Source organism: Terrapene carolina, unplaced genomic scaffold (assembly GCF_002925995.2).
Source record: "Terrapene carolina triunguis isolate 2854851 unplaced genomic scaffold, T_m_triunguis-2.0 Scaffold18, whole genome shotgun sequence".
Classification (NCBI taxonomy): Eukaryota; Metazoa; Chordata; order Testudines; family Emydidae; genus Terrapene; species Terrapene triunguis.
Window position 1 is genome coordinate 7,782,160 of NW_020664369.1, and position 21,480 is coordinate 7,803,639.

General features: G+C 45.1%; 1 pseudogene; it reads right to left on the reverse strand.

Annotated features, from left to right (window-relative positions):
* The window catches only part of LOC112125778, a 176,759-nt pseudogene extending 162,611 nt beyond the window's left edge, over window positions 1-14,148 (reverse strand).
* Between the last annotated feature and the right edge of the window lie 7,332 nt (window positions 14,149-21,480).

Consider the following 21,480-nt stretch of genomic DNA (forward strand, 5'->3'; position numbering starts at 1 on the left):
TTAAATAAAAAATTGCCATCCCTGATGTTGATGATTTACAGCCAAACCTTTTTCTTATTACATGCACAAGCCCCCAAAATATGCTTTTAACAACTCAGTTGTTTCTAATTTCTATGAAAATTCCCCAACATGTGTAAACACAGGTAACCTGTAACCCTCAATCTTGATTTGTAACTCTTACCTATGCAAATACTAAAACAATAAGCTTTGTAGCTTGTAGTTCATGTGCTACTACAAATCAAGGGTTATCTGAAAAATCTTTGTTTTCAGCTTGTATGCTTTTTTTAGCTACTTTTCCAACATAGTGAAAACAATTTGTTAGAACTAGTACTATGCTGAAATAATTTAATGAATTTGCCCACCGCAGCACCTGTGCTGACCATAGGATGACAATTCCATTTGACAACAACTTTCAAGGTTATGAAATTTTGTTTGTTGTTCCTCACTGGAATGAAAACAAAACCTTTCAAATGCTTTTGTGAAAGAGAATTGTGTCAGAGCAAAAAGGACTAGTTTTAGATTTTTTCTTTCCAGTCACCATCACCTTGGGTCGGCAGTGACTAGATAGCAGTGGAACTCAGAAAGCTTTCTATACAAACAACTGAAACCAATATCTTCATAAAACATTTTGGCTCTGACAAAACATCGCATTTTGATGAAGACAGATTTAATTGAAAATGTTCCACCAGCTCTACCCAGCACTCCTAACCTCTGTTTTTTTGTTTTGTTTTTAAAAGGGCATATAGTGGAAATTTTTGAATGAGACACCTTAAGTGATTACAGACTTTTTAACTTGGATACATACTCTGTGAAAAGTAGTTACTATAGAGTAACTATGGGTGTGGTTGCAGACCAAGCTGGATGAGCAAGCATTTCAAACAGGTGATTAATAGAAAGCAGAAAGCCTACAAGGAATGGAAGATGGGAGGAATCAGCAAAGAAAGCTACCTCTTGGAGATCAGAAAGTGTGGAGATAAAGAGAGAACTTCCAAAAGCCAAGCAGAGCTGGACCTTGCAAAGGGAATTAAAACCATTAGTAAAAGGTTTTACAGGCATATAAACAAGAATAAAACCAGGAAACAAGAAGTGAGACTGCTAAGCACTGAGGATAGGAGTAGAGATGAAAGATTATCTAGGCCTGGCCTAACACCTAAATAAATACTTTGCCTCAGTTTTTAATTAAGAGCTTAGGGGTAATGGCAGGGTAGCTAATGGCAATGATGGATAAACCATCCCTCCCTTAGAAGAGTATTTTAAAATTACCACTGTTTGGGACCAATTATTTATCTTATATCCATGATCAGTGTATTTTCCACAAGACCACCTTCTCCTGTTTTTGAGGCTGTCACAACCTATTTCTACTCTCTTGAGCATCATCTATCTCTAAAGCAAGATAAGATCCTTTCAGAGTCAGTAGCTTCACAGCCTGTCTCTTACACGTAAGTGTTGAATTTGGATTTATCAGCTCAGGAACGTAGGCTTGCTGAGCTGAGCCTGTGCCAGGAGTTATCCTGACTGTGTGCCAGATAAAATAGTTCAGACAAACCAACTGTGATAGTAAATGTGTGTCTCTTAACTTGTTCATCCAGCATGTCACTGTATGTGGAGTTTACACCTAATCTGTCTTGTAAATTTGGACACAGATTTCTCCTACAATTTGACCCTTTACGCACACTTTTTCTTCAGCAGATATAGGGGAGCCTTCCCCTAGCCATCAGTCCATGTTCCCAGACAGATAGGAGGGGATCCTTCAATGTACTGTTCCACAAAGGCACTTTAGGTTTTTATTGGACTGATATAATTTAGTATTTTTCTCTCGACAAGTTTAGTACAAGCAGTTGTGTAAAGTAGTTCCAGCCACTTGCATCAATGAATTCTCAATTTTACATGCCATATTGGGAAAAGAATGGATGCCTGAAAGAGAGATGAGAAGGTGAAAAGTAGCTCAGCAGCAGAGTGGACCTCTTTTCTTGTGGTTTATCTATCTCAAATAGCCATTGATCCTAATTTTGTTTTTTTTTTGTTTTTCTCCACTTAGGAATCATTTTTTTCCCATGGAACAAAACTCCTGAGGAGTGCTATCCCTCCCTAGTAGTGACTGACTTTCCCCCCACCCCCATATGACACTTTCTTTCTTCAGCTGGTGGTAACATCTGGGTATATCATTCTTTTGATCAGTTCCTGAAATAAATTTGCAGAATTAATACATAGGACGAGCATCTTTATTGTGCCAAAGCGAAAAGTGGTGATGGCAAGGTGAATAACTAGCAAAGGATTTCAATCTATTTGGCTAGCCTTCAGGGAAATATGCCCCCCCCCCATCCCATCTACTAAGATAGGTGTTCTCTACCTGTGGATCACACACAGGTATCAAGGGGATGTCAACCTATCTTTCCCATATTACTAAATGATAGGGGGTCTTAGCTATTTCCTAGCTGGATGGGAAGGGGACCCCAGAATAGTTCCTTCAATTAAGGGGGAAATGGTCACAAAATGGAACAAGTTTGCAAACCACTGTGTTAATACATTTGTTCTACAGTGTGAATACATACAAATTCATTATTATATAATATCTCACCATTTCCCAGCAAAATCTGATCCTCCTGCAAGGGAGTCCTTTTTGCAGTTCTCCCCTAAGATATGTGAAATACTTTTGGAGAAGACCTCTGAAGAACTTCTCACTAAATGTTTAGGTAGCATATTAAATTTGAAGTCATCTGTAGCCACATACTAATATCATGACAAAGTAGGTACCAAATACAGGAGCGTATTGCTATTTGTTCAGCATCCAGCAGCAGAGTCTGAAACTTCAAGAAACAATGAGCCAATGGACCACCCAACTATTCACACATCAACTCAAAGCCACAAAGTATTTCCAAATCCCGTTCTGAACACCTCACTTAAGTAAACATACTATTTCCCCATCTGTTCAATACCTCACCCCCAGTGTCTGTGGGGATAACTGTGTGACTGGATTTTCAGAACAGACAGGCACTTAACTATCTAAAAACTCCTACTCAAACTCTATGTAAATGCACTTATTTACCAGTAAAGGAGCAGAGTGCTTGGGCTCTGAAAGTCTGCTTGCTTTTTTTATTTTTTAAATGAAAGCTCAGATGATTGAGCCTTCAAAGATGACAGCCTTCAAAAGAAGTATCAATTTGCTGGGCTACTGCCAGCCAACCTCATTCTAGCCCTGAACATACTTAGTAGTAGAGGGCAGAGTTCACCCTGCTAATAGCAGATAATGGATTCTCATATAATAATACAAGTCCCAAAATGAGAACATTCATTAGGAGCCAATATTGTATTCTCTTATAAAGTACTCTGATAACTAACTTGTGCAAAAAGGATGGTGTTAATATGTGTAATTGCAATCATTCCTTTGGAATGAAATGAAAATCTGTACTTCCACCTACATCCGTTTCTCTCAATGTAAGACAAACATGCTTATTACAGGTTCACACAGGAGGGCAAGACTTATGTTACTGAAATTGCTTTTAAAAAAAAAGTAATTAGTATTAAAGGACTTGAGCAGGAAGAGATGCCTAAATACAAACAGACGTAAAGTGGGGGGAGTAAGTCAAGATCAGGGCTTTTCAACCTTGATAATGTCCCTGGGCATTAGGTGCAATGGACTAAACTTTCAAAAAAATGCAAATTAAACTCAGTCAGGTGTCCCAGTTTTCATTCTTAAAAACGAAAGGGAGGGGAGGAATCAAATCTACTTGAAAATAACTAACTGAACCTGCCTGAAACTGCACCTCTAGGCATGTGGGGTGCAAAAGTAAGTGCTGCAAGGAGTGGAGAGCTCTTTCTTCCCTGTGCCAGCTGATGGTGCCTATGGCATTTTCAAAAACACCCCAGGCACAATGAGATCATTGTGAGGTATGCAGCAGAAGAGACAAAGAGCAGCTCACAGGTAATTCTCCACATTTCCAGGAATAGCTATGGTGCTCCTGAGCATAGTAGGCTTGCGCAAGAAAAAGCTCCTGTTTGTTACAAATATGAGGAACAAGGAACTCTGCTGCCCACAGATGACATGATATGGGGAAGACTGGGAAAGAAAGAGAGGAGGAAAGCAGATGTCTGACGCTCAGTACCAGAAGGGAAACCTATAGGGTGGCTGTTGAAATGGAGAGATCCCCTGAAGAGAACCATGTCTCAGAGAGCAGCTGCCAAGCTAAATATCCATTAAAGCCCAGCAAAAGCAAACTTCATCCCTTTAGCAGGCCTGACAACAGTTCACATTGGGCTGGTGTCAACTTTACCAATGGCAGTCTTTGGATAAAAATACGGGATGCAACAATAACAAAGTGCAAGCTTAGTAAAGCATTGAATAAAAAAGATGAAGGTCTAGATCATGGCTTAGTATCTGTCCTCTGCACAGGGAAGCATGTTGTTACACTGCCCCTCGAACAGCACCCATCTCCCTGCTCCAGGGAGAGAGTGAACTGCCCTGGGTCTATACACGGTGCAATGTGTATTTTGCTAATATGCTAATGTAGCCAAGATTCCACCCATTCACTGTCCCATCCTTCCTGCTTCCAAGGGGGGGCATATAAGTAACTCTGTGGAGCCTGCTTCTCCTCCTGCATCGCATGTGGTGGTAACTGGTAGCGGGCACAAGTTAAGAAGGGGGCTGTTTACTACCTTGCATGGGCATGCAAGCCCAACCACAATCTGGCTCCAGCAAACATCAAGAATAAAAGCAATTCCACAAATGTGGAGTGTTTCCTCTTCAGCTTCTGTGGAGAAAAGTTACCAAACAAATGAAAAGCTGTAAGAAACAGAGGAGCACTCCCGGACTCCAGTCCATGCAGGGAGACAAACGAACAGTGGCATTATTATAATAGCACAATGTGAGGATGTCTGGCCAAAACCATAAGGGGCTCCCAAAAATCTTTGCAGCTGAGAGCTATAAATGACATTTCCTGACTATAACATTTCCCCCATTCAAAAATATCCATCCTTTTCCCATCCAATATTTCCAAACACTCTGCCTCCGAAATCCATCTAGCCTACCCAATACCTCTCCAGTGAGCAGGAGGGATAGTGGTGATGGTGATTCCCAGGCTCTTTCTCCTCAGTTCCCACAAAGAGGTAGTAGCAGAACTAAGTGCATTCCTGTAAACAAGTCAAAGCAGACCCATGGGTGTATAAAGAGTGAAATGAGAAACAAGAGTGGGAGTCCTAGTACCCATATTAAGAATATAATGCTGTAAGCTGTGAGGAATAGAAGGTGGGTTCAGGGGAGCGTCTTCCATGCCAGTACATTGTGTCAAGGGAAGTAATTCCAATGAGAAAGGAGACCAGAAGCTGTTTTAGCACCATGTATTATTATAGCACCTAGGAGCTGTAGACATTGTCCAGGACCGTATTGTAATAGACGCTATGCAAACACAACAAAAAACAATCCCTGCCTGACAAGCTTACAATCTAATTATAAGACAAAAGACAACACACGGATACAGACAGGGGAGTACAAGGAAACAGTATTTGTCACCATGATAGGAAGTGGACTTCCTACAGCAGCTAACTGTTGTCAAGATTTTTTGTAGGATACATGACAAAGGAGAGTTTGAAGGAGGATAATGCATGACTTGAATTGATGTTTACAGGGCACTTCTCCCAAAAGTGATGGACTGCATGGGGAGAGCACAAAGGTGACTGTTTGAATATCAGAATTAGAAGACCGAAGGCCGAGCCATAGACAGTAAATATAGATTTACTCCTTGCTAAGTCAGTAAATCTTCTCTTCTCATATGTGGAAAGACAGGGCTTCTGAAAATTGATGGAAGTTGGATCCCTTCAGTGGCAAGTGCCAACCTGTTGATTTGGGCTATTCCACTCCCAGCATAATGGCTCTGCTCAAGCTTTACATAACAGTAAATGTGAATTGCCATATTTTGGCCAGGTGGGAAGGTCCACTGTAGTAGGGACATTTGGATCTGTGGGAAAGCCACTATTTATATATGCATTACTGCAGAGTGGATCAGCTTTGATAGCAGCAGAAGCAATAACAGCATTCAGCATCTTGCCACACTATGCACATGTAGCCTTGAGAAGAATCTCACGGTTAACAGTATTTTGGAGAAACTATAGGCAGTCATTAGAGTGGCTGAGGCTAATTTCACAGACATGAAATTTTACACCAAAATGCATTTCACAAGCTAATATATAGCAGGAAAAAAATCTTGGAGCAGATCCTCAGCAATCGACATAACTCCATTGACTTCAGTGCAGCTACGCTGATTACAGTTGTTGAGAATTATATGCTGTAAAATTCAAAAAAAAAAGTGAAAAATAAATCTAACATTTTCTTGGAAACATTTTTATCATTGTCTCCCACCAGTAATAGCCAATGCCAAGCACAAAACACAGATTCTCAAAATTTATTCTCACAGCATCTCAATCCACTTGAAAAGTGGGCAGCTGCATTTTGACCTAGCTGTAGATCTACCAAGATGATTTACTGGTATTAAGTTAAATTATTTTGCTGTAGAATGTCAGTTATTCATGTATTACAAGTTATGTCACTGTGTACTCACAGGATGCACCATAATGGCTCTTGAGAGGCCATTATGGTGTACTGTACTAATGATCCATACATAATGAAAGTGTCTCAGTCACCTCCATTTATTTCATGATGGATCCTTCACACTAGTTCCATTGAACATAATACATTTGTTTTCCTTTTTGGAAATAAAAAGTAGACATTAATTATCTCTCAATTACAGTGATACTCCTAATGAGCAACATGCACTCACACACTGATATTTTTAAGTTATTGTGATCAGCTCAAATGTGGTCAACCAACAGAAAAAAATGGATTGTCTTCAAATGAATTATGTTTTAGAGTTGGACCAGGTTCTAGTCCTGGCTCCACAGGCATTTGGTCTATTGGTATAGGCACTTATTGTGTATGTGTTACAGTAACTCCTACTCTGCTCTGACAGTAAAGGCCCCAACAAAGACTGGAGCTCCATTATGATAGGTGTTGTACAAATGCATAGTCGGAGAAAGTCCCTGCTATGAGCTTACAAACTAAACAGGATAAGACAGACAAAGAAGTGGGAGAAAATAAGTATTACTATCACCGTTTTTCAGATGGGCACAGAGAGACTTGTCCAGGGACACACAGCTAGTTCATGGCAGAACCATGTATTAAATCCAGTTTGCCTGAACCTCAGTCTGATGCCTTGACCACATGATCAGCCTTTCTTATCCATTTGTTAGAAATCTAAACTCTTCAAATCCATGAAAATAAAATAATTCAACTGATAGATCACATGTTGTGCTGTTTCCTCCATTGCTTCCTAAGCAATCACTATAAAAGTTAAAATAATGAGTGGATTCAAGGGCAATATTTCACAGCTATTCCCTTCAAACTTAACCAGTAGTTCAATAGCACTTAAGCACATAAAAAGAAGGCATCCTGAATAATAGTATTATGATGAAGACGATCTGAAGTACCATCATTCTGGCTCTTATAACATGTTGCTTCATTTCCCCCCTAATTCTCTAATATCGTAGGTGTCTTGCTGCAAGTATAATACTATGTACTATAGCATGTGCCTAGAGGAGCTTGCTTATGGGTCCCAGATCCCTGCAGTATCAAAACACAAAGACCTGATTTAAAGAAGGAATGAAAAGCCTGAACTCTCAATGTCCTGGCCTTTGTGAGTTTAAGTCAGACCCTTGTCTATGTTTTTTGTTACTTGGATTTATTAAATAAAAGCTAATGATGGAAAATGTAATAAGCGAAGCCAATAGAGCATACTCTGGGGTTCTGAAAAACATCTCTGGCTCATTTTGAAAAATAAGAGCCTATTCCAGGGTTTTAAGAAGCTATCTACACTTATAAATTGTTTCAGTAACTTTAAAATTACAGTAAAACACTCCTGGTAAATAACTGTATAAAAATATGCCCCCACAAGCTGATAACCACAATGTAAATAGACATAAGTAACATGTAAATAGACATAACCACATGTAAATAGACACATGTATGTCTTGGTAACAGCCTCTCTTTCTGTACTTTACCCTTAATATTTGAGAACAGTTGGATGCTTGATCTGACAGGACAGCAGAGCATTCTCAGTGGAGGACCTTGATCTTGCTACCCCTTCAGTCGGGCAGAAGCAGGTTTGTTGATCTTTAAGGCATGCTGCAAGGTATATCCGTTTATCCAGGTTTTCTTTGAGGGTGATTGTCTAAGAGAAGGCCTGTAAAAACTTGTCAGTTTTCCATAGGTAAATACATAAGGTCACTTCAGTATACTTACTATAGGGAATAGCGTGGGAATACTGCAAATACTGGGATAATTGGCAAGCTTTAAAGGGTAACCAGTATAGACAAACTGATGATGATAAGGAGGAGGATTTTTTAAAGCTGGCTTCTCTTTTTTGCTTTCTGAAGTTTCTATTCTATTATTTTCTGTACTGATTTAAATATTTCAACACAAAAACCATATTGCCCTGTGAACAATAAACAAATATAGTCTTTACTTTCTCACTGGCAATAAAACTTCAGATCTATTTTAAGACTCACAGTCCTAAAATTCACTGTTGCTGTCTAAACAACAGCAAAGTTTAACTTCTCTCTACTTGCCTAGGGAACAAAATGGCAGAATATTATGAAGCACATAAGCTATCCATCCATTCAGATCACTTGATTGGCTTTGCTAATGTGATGAGGTCAGGAACAGTATTGGCTGCCAGTATTGCAAAAGAGATTATGAATGACAGTGAATAGTCATTGGGACAGAGAGAAAGTGAGACTGACTCTATAGCCCAAGGGTTGGGGCCCAGAGATGGGAGATCCAGTTTCTTGTCCTTGCTCCAATGACTTTTTATACAAAGTGGAACCGTTTCAACAGGAGAGATTAAGAGAGGTCACATCAGATGGTGGTGAGGGTTGACTTTTCCTGATTTCTTTAGGGAGGGTGTTACAGAGCTTTGGGTCTACTTTTTCGAAGACTCTGCCTCCAGCTTCCTCACTCTACTAGTAGCAAGGCATTTGGGTCTAGATACACAAAGACTTGGGAATTGCAATGCCTAACCCCTAGGTGCACTTAGTGGAATCCTCTGACCCGAGTTAGGCACCCGGGTTCCCCATACAGTGCAGAGGTAGAGTTATGCACCTAAGAAAGGGATTCTCAGAAGCCAGCAAGCTGATCGGAGAGCCACATGAGTAGGCAGGAGTGAAATGCAGGGGAAAAGGGTGGGACTTAAGACACGGATTCGCAAAGGTACTTAAGTGTTTAATTCCCACTGATCTGGACTTTAGGACCTGGACTCACAGGTCAGAGATAGGTGTGATGTTGCACTCCATATGCTTTATGGAAATATGCTGATGAATATGACATAACTGGAATATGTTTTACGCTAAATACCCCTTGTGTGGTGTCTTTAGAAAGCTTGTAATCTACTAAGTGTGTTCATCCTATTTGTTTGCATGTATTATTTCTATATCTGGAGCTAGGAGAATAAGGTATAAACTTGTATCACTGATGTAAACATATTAAATGGAGGCTATTAAGGGTGCTCCAGAAACAATTAGTTGTAAATGGCCTTAGTTAATTGAAAGCCTTCCTGTGTACGTGTGGGCCAACCCAGGAAGAATAGAGACTAGGGATCTTATAGTGAAATGTGACCATGTCACATGATACTGGAATCCATCTTAATCCTTGTACTTTTCCATTGATGAGGCAGGGGTGGGGACAAGCACAGACAAAAGATTCCCGCCTTATGCAAAAGCTATAAAAGTGGGAGGAGCAGGACAAAAGGGGATGCCAGTCATCAGAAAAAAAATTGTTACTCACCTTTGTAACTGTTGTTCTTCGAGATGTGTTGCTCATATCCATTCCAATTAGGTGTGCGCGCATTGCGTGCACGGCCGTTGGAGAATTTTTACCCTAGCAACATCCGGTGGGTCGGCTATGGAGCCCCGTGGAGTGGCGCTCGATATATACCCCAGCCAACCCAGCGCCCCCTCAGTTCCTTCTTGCTGACTAGTCCGACAGAGGGGATGGGGCGGGGGTGGGTTTGAGCAACACATCTAGAAGAACAACAGTTACAAAGGTGAGTAACCATTTTTTCTTCTTTGAGTGCTCGCTCATATTGATTCCAATTAGGTGACTCGCAAGCCTTACCTAGGCGGTGGGATCAGATTGAAGTAACGTGGATTGTAGGACCGCTCTACCAAACGCCGCATCGTCTCTTGTTTGTTGGATGATGGCATAGTGCGAAGCAAAAGAGTGTACCAAGGACCAAGTTGCGGCTCTGCAGATCTGGATCGGCACCTGGGCGAGAAAAGCCGCCGATGAGGCCTGGGCCCTTATGGAGTGAGCAGTGAAGTCAATACCCTGGCCAGATCATAGCAAGCGCAGATACAGGACGTGATCCACGAGGAGATCCGTTGAGAGGAAACCGGGAGGCCTTTCATCTGGTCCGCCACCGCGACGAAGAGCTGGGTCATCTTCCTGAATGGTTTTGTACGCTCAATGTAGAAGGCAAGGGCCCTACAGACATCTAGGGAGTGCAGCCGCTGTTCCTGGCAACTGGCATGTGGTTTTGGATAAAAAAATGGAAGAAATATGTCCTGGAAGGCCGATACAACCTTCGGAAGAAATGCTGGATGAGGCCAAAACTGCACTTTATCCTTAGAAAGATAATATAGGGTGGTTCGGAGGTTAGGGCTCTGAGCTCAGAGACACGCCGCACTGACGTGATAGCGACAAGGAAATCCGTTTTCCAGGAGAGGTAGAGGAGGGAGCAGGTGGCCAGTGGCTCGAACGGGGGCCCCATGAGTCTGGAGAGGACCAGGTTAAGGTCCCATGCGGGGACTGGCTGTCGAAGCTGTGGGTAGAGATGGTCCAGGCCCTTAGAAACCTGCCAACCATGGGACTGGCGAAGACAGAGCGGCCATTCGCACCCGGGTGAAAAGCCGGGATGGCCGCAAGGTGAACTCTGACAGAGGATGCCGCCAAGCCTTGCTGTTTTAGGCTCAGCAGGTATTCCAAGATGAGAGGCACGGACGCCTGGAGCGGGGGTATTCTGCGCTGAGTGCACCAGCCAGAAAATTGCTTCTACTTAGCCGTATATGTGGCCCAAGTGGAGGGCTTCCTGCTGCCCATCAGTACTTGTTGCACAGATTCTGAATAGTGAAGTTCTGCAGGGTTCAGCCATGCAGCATCCATGCTGTGAGGTGGAGAGATCATACATCGGGATGGCAGAGGCGATCGTGATCCTGAGTAATCAGGTCTGGAAGAAGAGGCAATGGGACTGGAGCGTTCACAGAGAGTTCCGGTAGCGTGGTGTACCAATACTGTCTAGACCATGCGGGAGCTACCAGAATCACTCGCACCCTGTCCCTGGGTACTTTGAGCAAGACCCTGCATGCCAGGAGAAACGGGGAAAGGTGTAAAATAGTCGACTCGTCCAGGGGAGCAGGAAGGCATCTGTGAGAGAGCCTGGGGAGCAGCCCTGGAGGGAGCAGAAAGTCGGACATTTCCGAGTGCTGCGGGAGGCGAACAGGTCGACCTGGGGAAACCCCCACCTTCGGAAGATGGGGTGGATGACATCTGGTCGAAGGGACCATTCATGGGAGTGGAATGCTCAGGTGGTCCGCCAGCATGTTCTGGACCCCGGGTAGAAAAGACGCCAGCAGGTGAATAGAGTGGGCTATGCAGAATTCCCACAGTTGAACGGCCTCCTGACAAAGGGGGGAGGAGCGGGCCCCCCCCTTGTTTGTTGATGTAGAACATGGCCGTGGTGTTGTCTGTGAGAACCACCACACAACGACCCTGCAACCGCTCCTGGAAGGCTTGACAGGCAAAGTGCACCACCATCAGCTCCCAAACGTTGATATGAAGGGAGAGCGCGGATGGGGGCCATAGGCCCTGCAACTGAATGTCCCCGAAGTGGGCACCCCATCCCAGGGCTGACGCATCTGTGACCAGGGACAAGGAGGGCTGCGAGCTGTGAAAAGGTACTCCTTCGCAAACCACCCGGGGATTTAGCCACCAGCGGAGGAAGGCCAGGACCCACTCGGGAACGGTGACCACCAAGTTCAGGCTGTGTTGACCTGGGCGATAGACTGATGCCAGGCAAGCTTGTAATGGGCGGAGTCGAAGTCTGGCATGCCTGGTCAATTTTGTGCAGGTAGCCATGTGGCCGAGAAGACTCAAGCAACTTCTTGCCAATGAGGTTGGGAAACTCTGAAGGCTCCGGACAAGGGCCACTATAGCCTGGAAACAAGCGGCCAGCAGGAGGGCTCATGCCTGCACGGAGTACAGAACCACCCCGATGAATTCTATTCTCTGGATCAGTTCTAGTGTTGACTTTGCTGCATTGAGAAGGAGGCCTTAACAATGAAACATGTCCTTGACCAAGCGGAGGTGGAACTGCACTTGTTCTTTGGTGCTTCCCCGGATAAGCCAATCGTCGAGGTAAGGGTATACCTGCACCCGCTGCTGACAAAGGAAGGACGCCATGACTGCCATACATTTAGTAAACACTCGTGGGGCCGTGGAGAGACCGAAGGGAAGGGCTGTGAACTGATAATGTTCACGGTTGACCACAAAGCGGAGGAAGCGTCTGTGCGCCAGATGAATCGCTATGTGGAAATACGCGTCCTTCATGTCGAGGGCGGCGTACCAGTCTCCAGGATCCAGAGAAGGTATGATGGTGCCCAAGGAGACCACGCGGAATTTCAACTTTACCATGAACTTGTTGAGACCACATAGGTCCAGAATGGGCCGAAGCCCTCCCTTTGCCTTGGTGATTAGGAAATATTGGGAGTAAAACCCCCCACCCCTTAGCTCTCTCAGAACCTCCTCGATCGCCCCCATGGCGAGGAGTGTCTGAACCTCCTTAATAAGTAGCTGCTCGTGAGAAGGGTCCCTGAAAAGGGACAGGGAAGGAGGGTGGGGAGGAAGAAAATTGGAGAGACCATCCTGCTTCCACCATGTGGACAACCCAGCGGTCTGTAGTTATGTGGGACCAGGCACGGTGGAAGTGGGATAAACGATTCAAGAAGGGTGGGGTAGGATCCTGAATGAGGTCCAATACATCATCCTCGAGCATCCCTTCAAAAGGCCTATTTTGAGCCCAACAAAGGCTTGGACGGGCTCTGGCCTTGCCCAGACTGGGGGTTGGAGGGCTTCTTCCTGCCATTACACCCCCGTCTCCTATAAAAATCCTGCCTCAGTCGAGGAGGAGGATAGGAACGTTGTTGTGGCTGCTGGGGTTTAAAGGGTTTCCGCTGGGTATCCGGTGTGTGCATGCCCATGGACTTCGTTATCGCCCTTGAGTCCTTAAGGCTTTGTAGCCTGGAATCGGTTTTGTCTGAAAATAGGCCCTCTCCATCAAAGGGGAGGTCCTGCAGTGTTTTCTGAAGATCCGATGGCAGGTTGTAGGCTTGCAGCCAGGAGATACGCCTCATCACTATCCCCGAGGATAAAGTGCATGCGGCAGAATCCGCAGCATCCAGCAAGGCCTGCAACGAGGTCCGTGCCACTATTTTGCCCTCATCAACCAAGGCCCCGAACTCCTCTCTGGACTCAGGAGGTACTAACTTCTTAAATTTCAACATGGAGTGCCAGGAGTTAAAATTGTAACGGCTCAGGAGTGCCTGCTGATTAGCGATCCTGAGCTGAAGACCCCCCACGGAATAAACTTTGCGCCCAAATAGATCAAGGTGCCTGGCATCCTTTGATTTGGGAGCTGGGGCCTGCTGGCCATGCCGTTCTTTCTCGTTCACCTATGCTACCACTAGTGAACAAGGCTGCGGGTGGGTGAACAAATAATTGTACCCCTTTGAGGGGACAAAGTATTTGCGCTCCAATCCCTTAGCAGTCGGTGGGATGGATGCAGGTGTTTGCCAGATAGTTCTGGTGGTGGATTGGATAGTCCGAATAAGGGCTAGGGCTACCCTTGATGGAGCTTCTGCTGACAGAATATCCACCATTGGGTCCTCCGCCTCTACCACCTCCTCTGCTTGCAAGTTCATGTTCTGCGCCACCCTGCGCAGGAGGTCCTGGTTGGCATGGAGGTCTATGGGAGGGGGACCTGAGACAGCAGTGCCTGCCACCGCCTCGTCAGGTGAGGAGGAGGAGGAGGCCACATGGGGGGAGAGGGTCATCTAGGGCCTCTTGCGGAGCTGGGCCCAGCTGTCCTGTGCCAGCGACCTCAGGGCCCGGAGCAGGAACCGGTGTTGGAGGAGGTCCTGCAGTGGGAAGAGGAGCCACCATGTTCTCCATGCCTCCCGGGGCGGGCCAAGTGGCGGTAGCCTCTGGCACTTGTGGTTCAGATGGGGCGGAGCGAGAAGCCCCAGATGGAGCACCCTGTGTCTGGTGGTATGCCCAGGGTGTTCAGAACGGCCATTGGGTGGACCCTTGAGCAGGACCCTGCTCTTGCACCTGCCAATGCCCAATCCCCGACTCCGGGCAGCTATGGTCGAAATGGCAGCGATCCTAGAATCGCAACCCTGCCTCCGATCCCGAAGAATAGGAAATGGAACAGGAAGGCTATGGTGGTGCCGAGCAGATCTGCACTGGGTCACGCCAACGGGGTGATGGTGAACAGTGCCATGACGCTGGGGCGTGGTGCTGGGACCTAGAACAGTACCGGGACCTGTAATGGTGCCTGGATCTGGACCTGGGTCTAGACAAAGAGCAGCATCAGGAGCCGTATCGGGTCTGGGATCTGCTCCTCGACGGCGACCAGTGGGCAGAGCGGCGTCGCGACCGGGACTAGTGCTGGGAGTCGTAGCGGTGCCATGAGTACGAGCAGCGTCGCAAGTACAACCAGCACCATGAAGGAGAGCGGTGCCAGGACTGCGAGCAATGCCAGAACTGCGAGCAGTGTCAAGATTGCAAGTGGCGTCGGAACAGGAATGGTGCCGAGAACGAAATCAGTGCCATGGCTCGACCGACGGTGCCGATGGGTGGATCAGGGCCGATTTGCCTCGGGATGGTGTCACACGTACAGGTACCAGTGCCTTGGCATGAGGCTGAGGAGATGCTGATGCCGTCATAGCAATAAGGTCCCTCGCAGCCGCAAAGGTATCTGGGGTGGATGGCAACTGGACATCAACCACGGTACAGGGGAGTCCAGGGGCACCGGACTCAACGGCTCTCCTCCAGGGACCGGAGTCAACGGTGCCGAGGCCATAGACTGTGCCTTTAGGCGTTCCTCTGTGGGACGCACCTGCAGAGATGGTTCCAAGGAGGCTGGCCTCTGTGGAGGTGGGCCAGCCTTTGCTGGTTTCCAGTGCCGCTTCTGGCCGGGAGAGTGGGAGTGGTGCCAGGCTGATGATGTCGGCTGTGGTGCTGGGGAGTGTCGGTGCCGTGGGTCTCGGTCAGAGTCCAACCGCTGTGCCGCTTCTACTGCTGCCGCCGGGGTGCTGCACACCAAGGTGCTCGGTGCCGGATCTTGGCGCGCCGCAGGAGGTTGAGGGCTAAAAGCCACCTCCATCAGGAGCTGTTTGAGATGAAAGTCCTGCTCCTTTTTGGTCTGGGGACAAAAACCCTTGCAGATCCTGCACTTGTCTGCTTGATGAGACTCCCCCAAACACTTTAGGCAAGAGTCGTGGGGGTCACCCATTGGCATGGGCTTAGAGCAGGAACCGCGGGGCTTGAATCCCGAAGCTTTGGGCATGAGCCCAATAGAAAATTGGGGAGGAGGAGAAACCCCCCCATCCCACTAATACTAATGAATTACAATTATAAATATGAACTACTATAAACTATCAACTATGAACTATTATAACTAGAAACTGTAAGTGCTAGGGAGAGTGGAGATCAGTGAAGCTGAACTCCACAGTTCCAATGACCGTCATGGGCGGTAAGAAGGAACTGAGGGGGCGCTGGGTCAGCTGGGGTATATATCGAGCGCCATGAAGGCACCACTCCAGGGGGCTCCATAGCTGACCCACCAGGTGTTGCTAGGGTAAAAATTCTCCAACAGCGTGCACACGGTGCATGCACATCTAATTGGAATCAATACGAGCAAGCACTCGAAGAAGAACCCCTGCTTACCACCTGAGATGTCTGCTGGAACTAACAAGGACTGTACCAGGGGAAAGGATTGGGCCCAGACTAGAAAGAAATCTAGTCTGTGAAAGAAGTGTAATATCTCTGAGGGTGAGATATTACCTGTAATCAGTTTCTTAATGTATTAGGCTTAGACTTGCATGTTTTTGCTTTATTTTGCTTGGTGACTTACTTTGTTCTGTGTGTTATTACTTGAAACTGCTTAAATCCTACTTTTTACACTTAATAAAATCACTTTTGTTTATTAATAAACCCAGCGTAAGTGATTAATACCTGGGGGAGCAAACAGCTGTGCATATCTCTCTATCAGTGTTATAGAGTGCGGACAATTTATGAATTTACCCTGTATAAGATTTATACAGTGTAAAATAGATTTATTTGGGGTTTGGATCCCATTGGAAACTGGGTGTCTGGGTGCTAGAGACAGGTAACCTGCTAAGCTGTTTTCAGTTAAGTCTGCAACTTTGGGGCATGGACCAGACTCTGGATCTGTGTTGCAGCAGGCTAGCATGTCTGGCTCAAAAAGACAGGGTTCTGGAGTCCCAAGCTGGCAGGGAAAACAGGCTCAGAGGTAATTTCAGCACAACAGGTGATAGTCCTAAGGGGATCTCTATGACCAAACCAGTCACAACAGGCATCTCCTTATGCTTGGACTTCTTAACCATAAACCCTCTCCTAGAGTTAAGTGTATGATCTGGAGTAAGTGCCCTAGGTATCTCATGCCCTAGGTATCCCATGTTCTTTCTCACAAAAGACAGAGACAGACCATGCCATTATACCCACTGGTTAAGGCACTCATGTGGGAGACATGGGTTCAAATGCTCCAAATCGGGCAGAGTGGGGATTGAAACCTGGGTCTCTCATATGCTAGGTGAGTCTCCTAATCAGTAGACTGTTGGGTATGCTGGAGCATGTACAAACACACACTGTTGCCTTTTGAGTGAGGCCAGATCCTGTAGACACCTATCAGACTGGGCCCCACAGGCCAGATAGGCAGCAGGGCACCTAGTTTGAGAATTCTGCCAGGGATTAGGCATGAGGTAGCACTCCAATTAGCTTGTTATCCGTGGAGAGGCATCAAGATCAAGGCCACTTTGCACATGCCTACCGGCACAAATGTACATGTACATGTTTAGGTGGCAGCTGAGCAATGGTTTTGTGAATGTCAGTGGTGCCTAAATATTGGACTTATTCACCTGTCTCTTTAAGTGGCAAAGTACCTTTGTGAATCTAGCCTTCAATACCTTGGTTACCTCAGCTTCATCCTCTATGGCTTCCCAAAGTTGCTCATATCCAAACTCCAGGTTGTATCCAACTGCCATCTCTCTCTGTGTAAGTGAATCACATCCCTGTCTGCTATACAAATGTTCTCCTCATCTTCAAGGCCTTGCATGGCTAATTGCTCCCATCCCCTTCAGCTCTGAAGAATTCAATGTCCTCTTCATCTTCCTTTCTGCAGTGATGAATGATGCTACATAACTGCAGTTTATCTGAGGAACTCAAAGTGTTTTTCAGACACTAATCAGCTAAACCACATGACACCTTCATGAAGTAGATTTTATTCTGCACATGGAAAAACAGCTTACCCGTGTTCCTCTGCCTCACTGATTCCATGTGTGTGCCAAATCTGCAGCTCAAGCTATATCTCTCTTCTACACAGTCTAGAGCCAGCAATCTTTTGATCAATCCCCTATGTCAATGCTTACTATTACCAGCACTTCACATCTCTCCTAGTCTCTTATCCCCAGGGCTGGATTTAGGGGCAGGCGACTCAAGAAACACCTACGGTGCCAGGCTTGGGGGGGGGGGGTGCAAGGCTTAGGGTACTGTTTTTGTTGTTAGTGACAAAAGGGAAAAATTGCCAAAGGATATATGTTCTGTTTTCAGATAAACTATCAGGTGGAAGATCCTCATGTTACAAATCTGACCATGAAGCCACTAAGTGACCCTCACTGGGAGAAGTGCATTGACAGCATAAGGCCACTGACGTACCAAGTGAATGAGGTTTACTCTGCCCTGATGGAACTGGCATTGTCAAGTAAAGCCGAGGCTGGAATCCGACATGAGGGACAAAGCCTGACAAACCAGATCACTGGTCTCAACTGTGGTTTGGCATGATATCCTGTTCCAAGGATATGTTGTAAGCAAGGCATTACAAGCTCAGTTGATGGACATCGTGATCACTACTACTTTGATGAGAAGCTGCCTTGATTTTGTTGTCGACTACAGAGACAACGGATTTGAAGATGCCATCCCTGCTGCCAAAGAAACAACCAAAAACTTAGGAGGTGAGTCTGTCTTCAAGGAAACTCACATTCATCAGAAGAAGTGACAACTTGGTTACAAGGGCAGGGATTAGGTGATTCAAATCTTGGGGAAAAAATCAAGAGGAGTTTTTTGCTCACTCGTTGACACTGCTTGAGTGTCCATCGAAAAAGGGTTTGGACAAATGAAGCTTCACAAAAATAACTGGGGATTTTTGTATGACCTTAGTAAGCTGCTAGCGGACAGTAAAACACTGCTGAACAATTGTATGGACCTTCACTGGACACTGACACATGGAGAATGTTCAGATGTCAATGATAAAGACACCTATGTCAAATTGGATAACATCCATCACATTTTGCAACATGGGAAGAATTCTCCACGCCAAGTTCTCCAATTCATTCATGATGCAGAGTTGAAGGACACTTTTCCTAATGTGTGGATAGCTTTGAGGATTCTGCTCAGTATGCCAGTCACAGTCACGAGTGGTGAGTGCAACATTTTGAAGCTCGGGCTTATTAAAACGTACCTTCAACAATGGCAGACGAGAGACTGACATCGCTTGCTATTATATCACTTGAAAATGCCATTGGCCAGTCTTTGGATCTCTCTGATGCTGTTCTTTTGTTCACAAGGTAAAAGGGAAAAAAGCAACCTTTTCAACTAAAGGACTTCAGTTAATATTCTAAAGCTGTCACCTACTGTAACACTATTTAATACTGGTCCACACAATGTTGGTGCACAGTTCAATTTCTTGATGTTAGTACATTTCAGTTTATTCTTAAAATTAAAAAGTTTCTATAAGCTTAGAGGAAACATTTTTTAAAATTTGCTCATATATGGCATGAATAAATACAGATTTACAGATCCTAGCGTGCAAATGTATTGTCTTATATGACAGGCATAAATCATGCATGCAAATTGTGCATCTAAGTCATGAAATGGGCTACAAATGCAATAAAAATAAGGTATTCAAAAGTTTAACAAATGCGGCAGCACCATTTGGTCTAGGGACGGCCCTGCTTGTCCCATGTACGTCGATTTCTTATTATTTATTATTAGTTATTTTGACAGTGCCTATGATGTACATAGCATCTACAGTAGTAAAAATATACTTATTAGAAAACTATGTAGATATTCCTTCGCTGTGCTCAGTGAGCACTACCTATATCTCAAATGCGAAGTTACAAAGGAGCCATTTGCGGCTCCCTCATTCTACAACTGTTTTTTTTTTTTTTTGCTGTCCCCATCCCCGTCATAGTTTAGAGCAGCCATAGTACTGTTCTAAACTAACCTGTTTTGTAACAGCCCCAAGGGGTTATCATTCTGGCCACACCCCCTCGGGCTCATGTTACAAGCAGAACCTGAAGTCCCTGCCTCCAAGAGCTTACAAACAATTGAAATAGTTTATTATATTGCCCAGTGTTGTGACAGTTGTGTTTGAACAATGAGTATATGCCAGGGGTCAGCAACCTCTGGCACGCAGCTTGCCAGGATAAGCACCCTGGCGGGCCGGGCCAGTTTGTTTACCTGCCGCGTTGGCAGGTTTGGCCGATCGCAGCTCCCATTGGCCATGGTTCGCCGCTCCAGGCCAATGGGGGTGGTGGGAAGCCGTGACCAGCACATCCCTTGGCCCGCGCTGCTTCCCACAGCCCCCATTGGCCTGTAGCAGAGAACCGCGGCCAGTGGGAGCCGCGATCGGCCGAACCTGCCAACGTGGCAGGTAAACAAACCGGCCCGGCCTGCAAGGGTGCTTACCCTGGTGAGCGCCGCATGCCAGAGGTTGCCGACCCCTGGTATATGCTATAAAATTATGTTGTACCGACCAAGGGTTCTACAAACTACTGTAAACCTTCAGTCAGGTGCCAATGGCAGCAACAGGGGCAAAGTTCAATCTGACTTGGGGTCCTCTTCTAAAAATAAATAAATGTAATGAATGCAAGTCCCTACCTAGAGTTATATTTAGACTTGGAAGGATTAGATTTTTATTGGTAAATGTTGGTGAACATCTATTTTACAGTACACACACAAACTGATGAAAAATGAAAATGGAAATTTGCAGATAGGCAGAATAAAAAAAATACTGGTTGAGAACTACAGTGTGATTTGAGGATATTTACTTTGTATATTTTGACGTGATGCTGGCAATTTGTGTTTTGACTGTCATGAAGCTTTAACTTTTTGAATTGCAACCTCTACTGTCATTACACAATTATTCTCTGACCTCCCTCCATAATTTCCTACAACTGTGAAAATTTAAGTCCCTTAAAATAAAAAAGTTTAAAAATAAACCTTGATATTATCCATCAAAAATATAAAAATCAAATTCTGCCAAGCGTAGTTATACTTCTGCCCTTGGGAAATTAAAATAAAACCTTCCTTGGTACCTTTGTTGGTGGTTTTCCCCACTCACAAGTACTCAAGAGTCTTTGGGAATGTTGGAACCACAAGCATCTTTTTTATTTAGGAAAAAGTAAGCAAAGAAAACATGACTATGAACATTGATTATAATTAATGTAAATGAAGCTGGCAAGAGCAGGATTTTCCCCTTTTCCCCTAGAGAGGGAGCAGAGAATTCCAGCCCTCTAAGCCAGGGGTTCTCAAACTTGAGGTTGGGACCCTCAAGGGGGTCACGAGGTTATTACATGGGGGGTCGCGAGCTGTCAGCCTCCACCCCAAATCCCGCTTTGCCTCCAGCATTTATAATGGTGTTAAATATATTTAAAAAGTGTTTTTAATTTATATGGGGGGGGGGTCACACTCGGAGGCTTGCTGTGTGAAATGGGTCACCAGTACAAGGATACATCAGGCCATACTTACTAGGGATTTAGATTAGGCCGGCCACAGGTGAACCTGAATGCAACTCAGATGTTTCACACTCTCTTCAGCTCAACTTAAAATCATGAAACTGTTCCCTGGACCCCTGACCCCCAAATTAAAATGACTAATCTTTTGACCAGTAAGAAAGGTCTAGTGAAGTATATATTCTAAAGGTATAGTGCTTCAGAAAAGAAACACTATTCATGTGAAAAGAGTACACATTCTCTAGCAAAAAGATTTTCTGTTTGCCAGATGTATAGAGTACTACAACAAGTGCCTAAACCTGAAAAATAAAAAGCATTTCAGAGGTTTTTTTATACTGTGATTGTAAAATA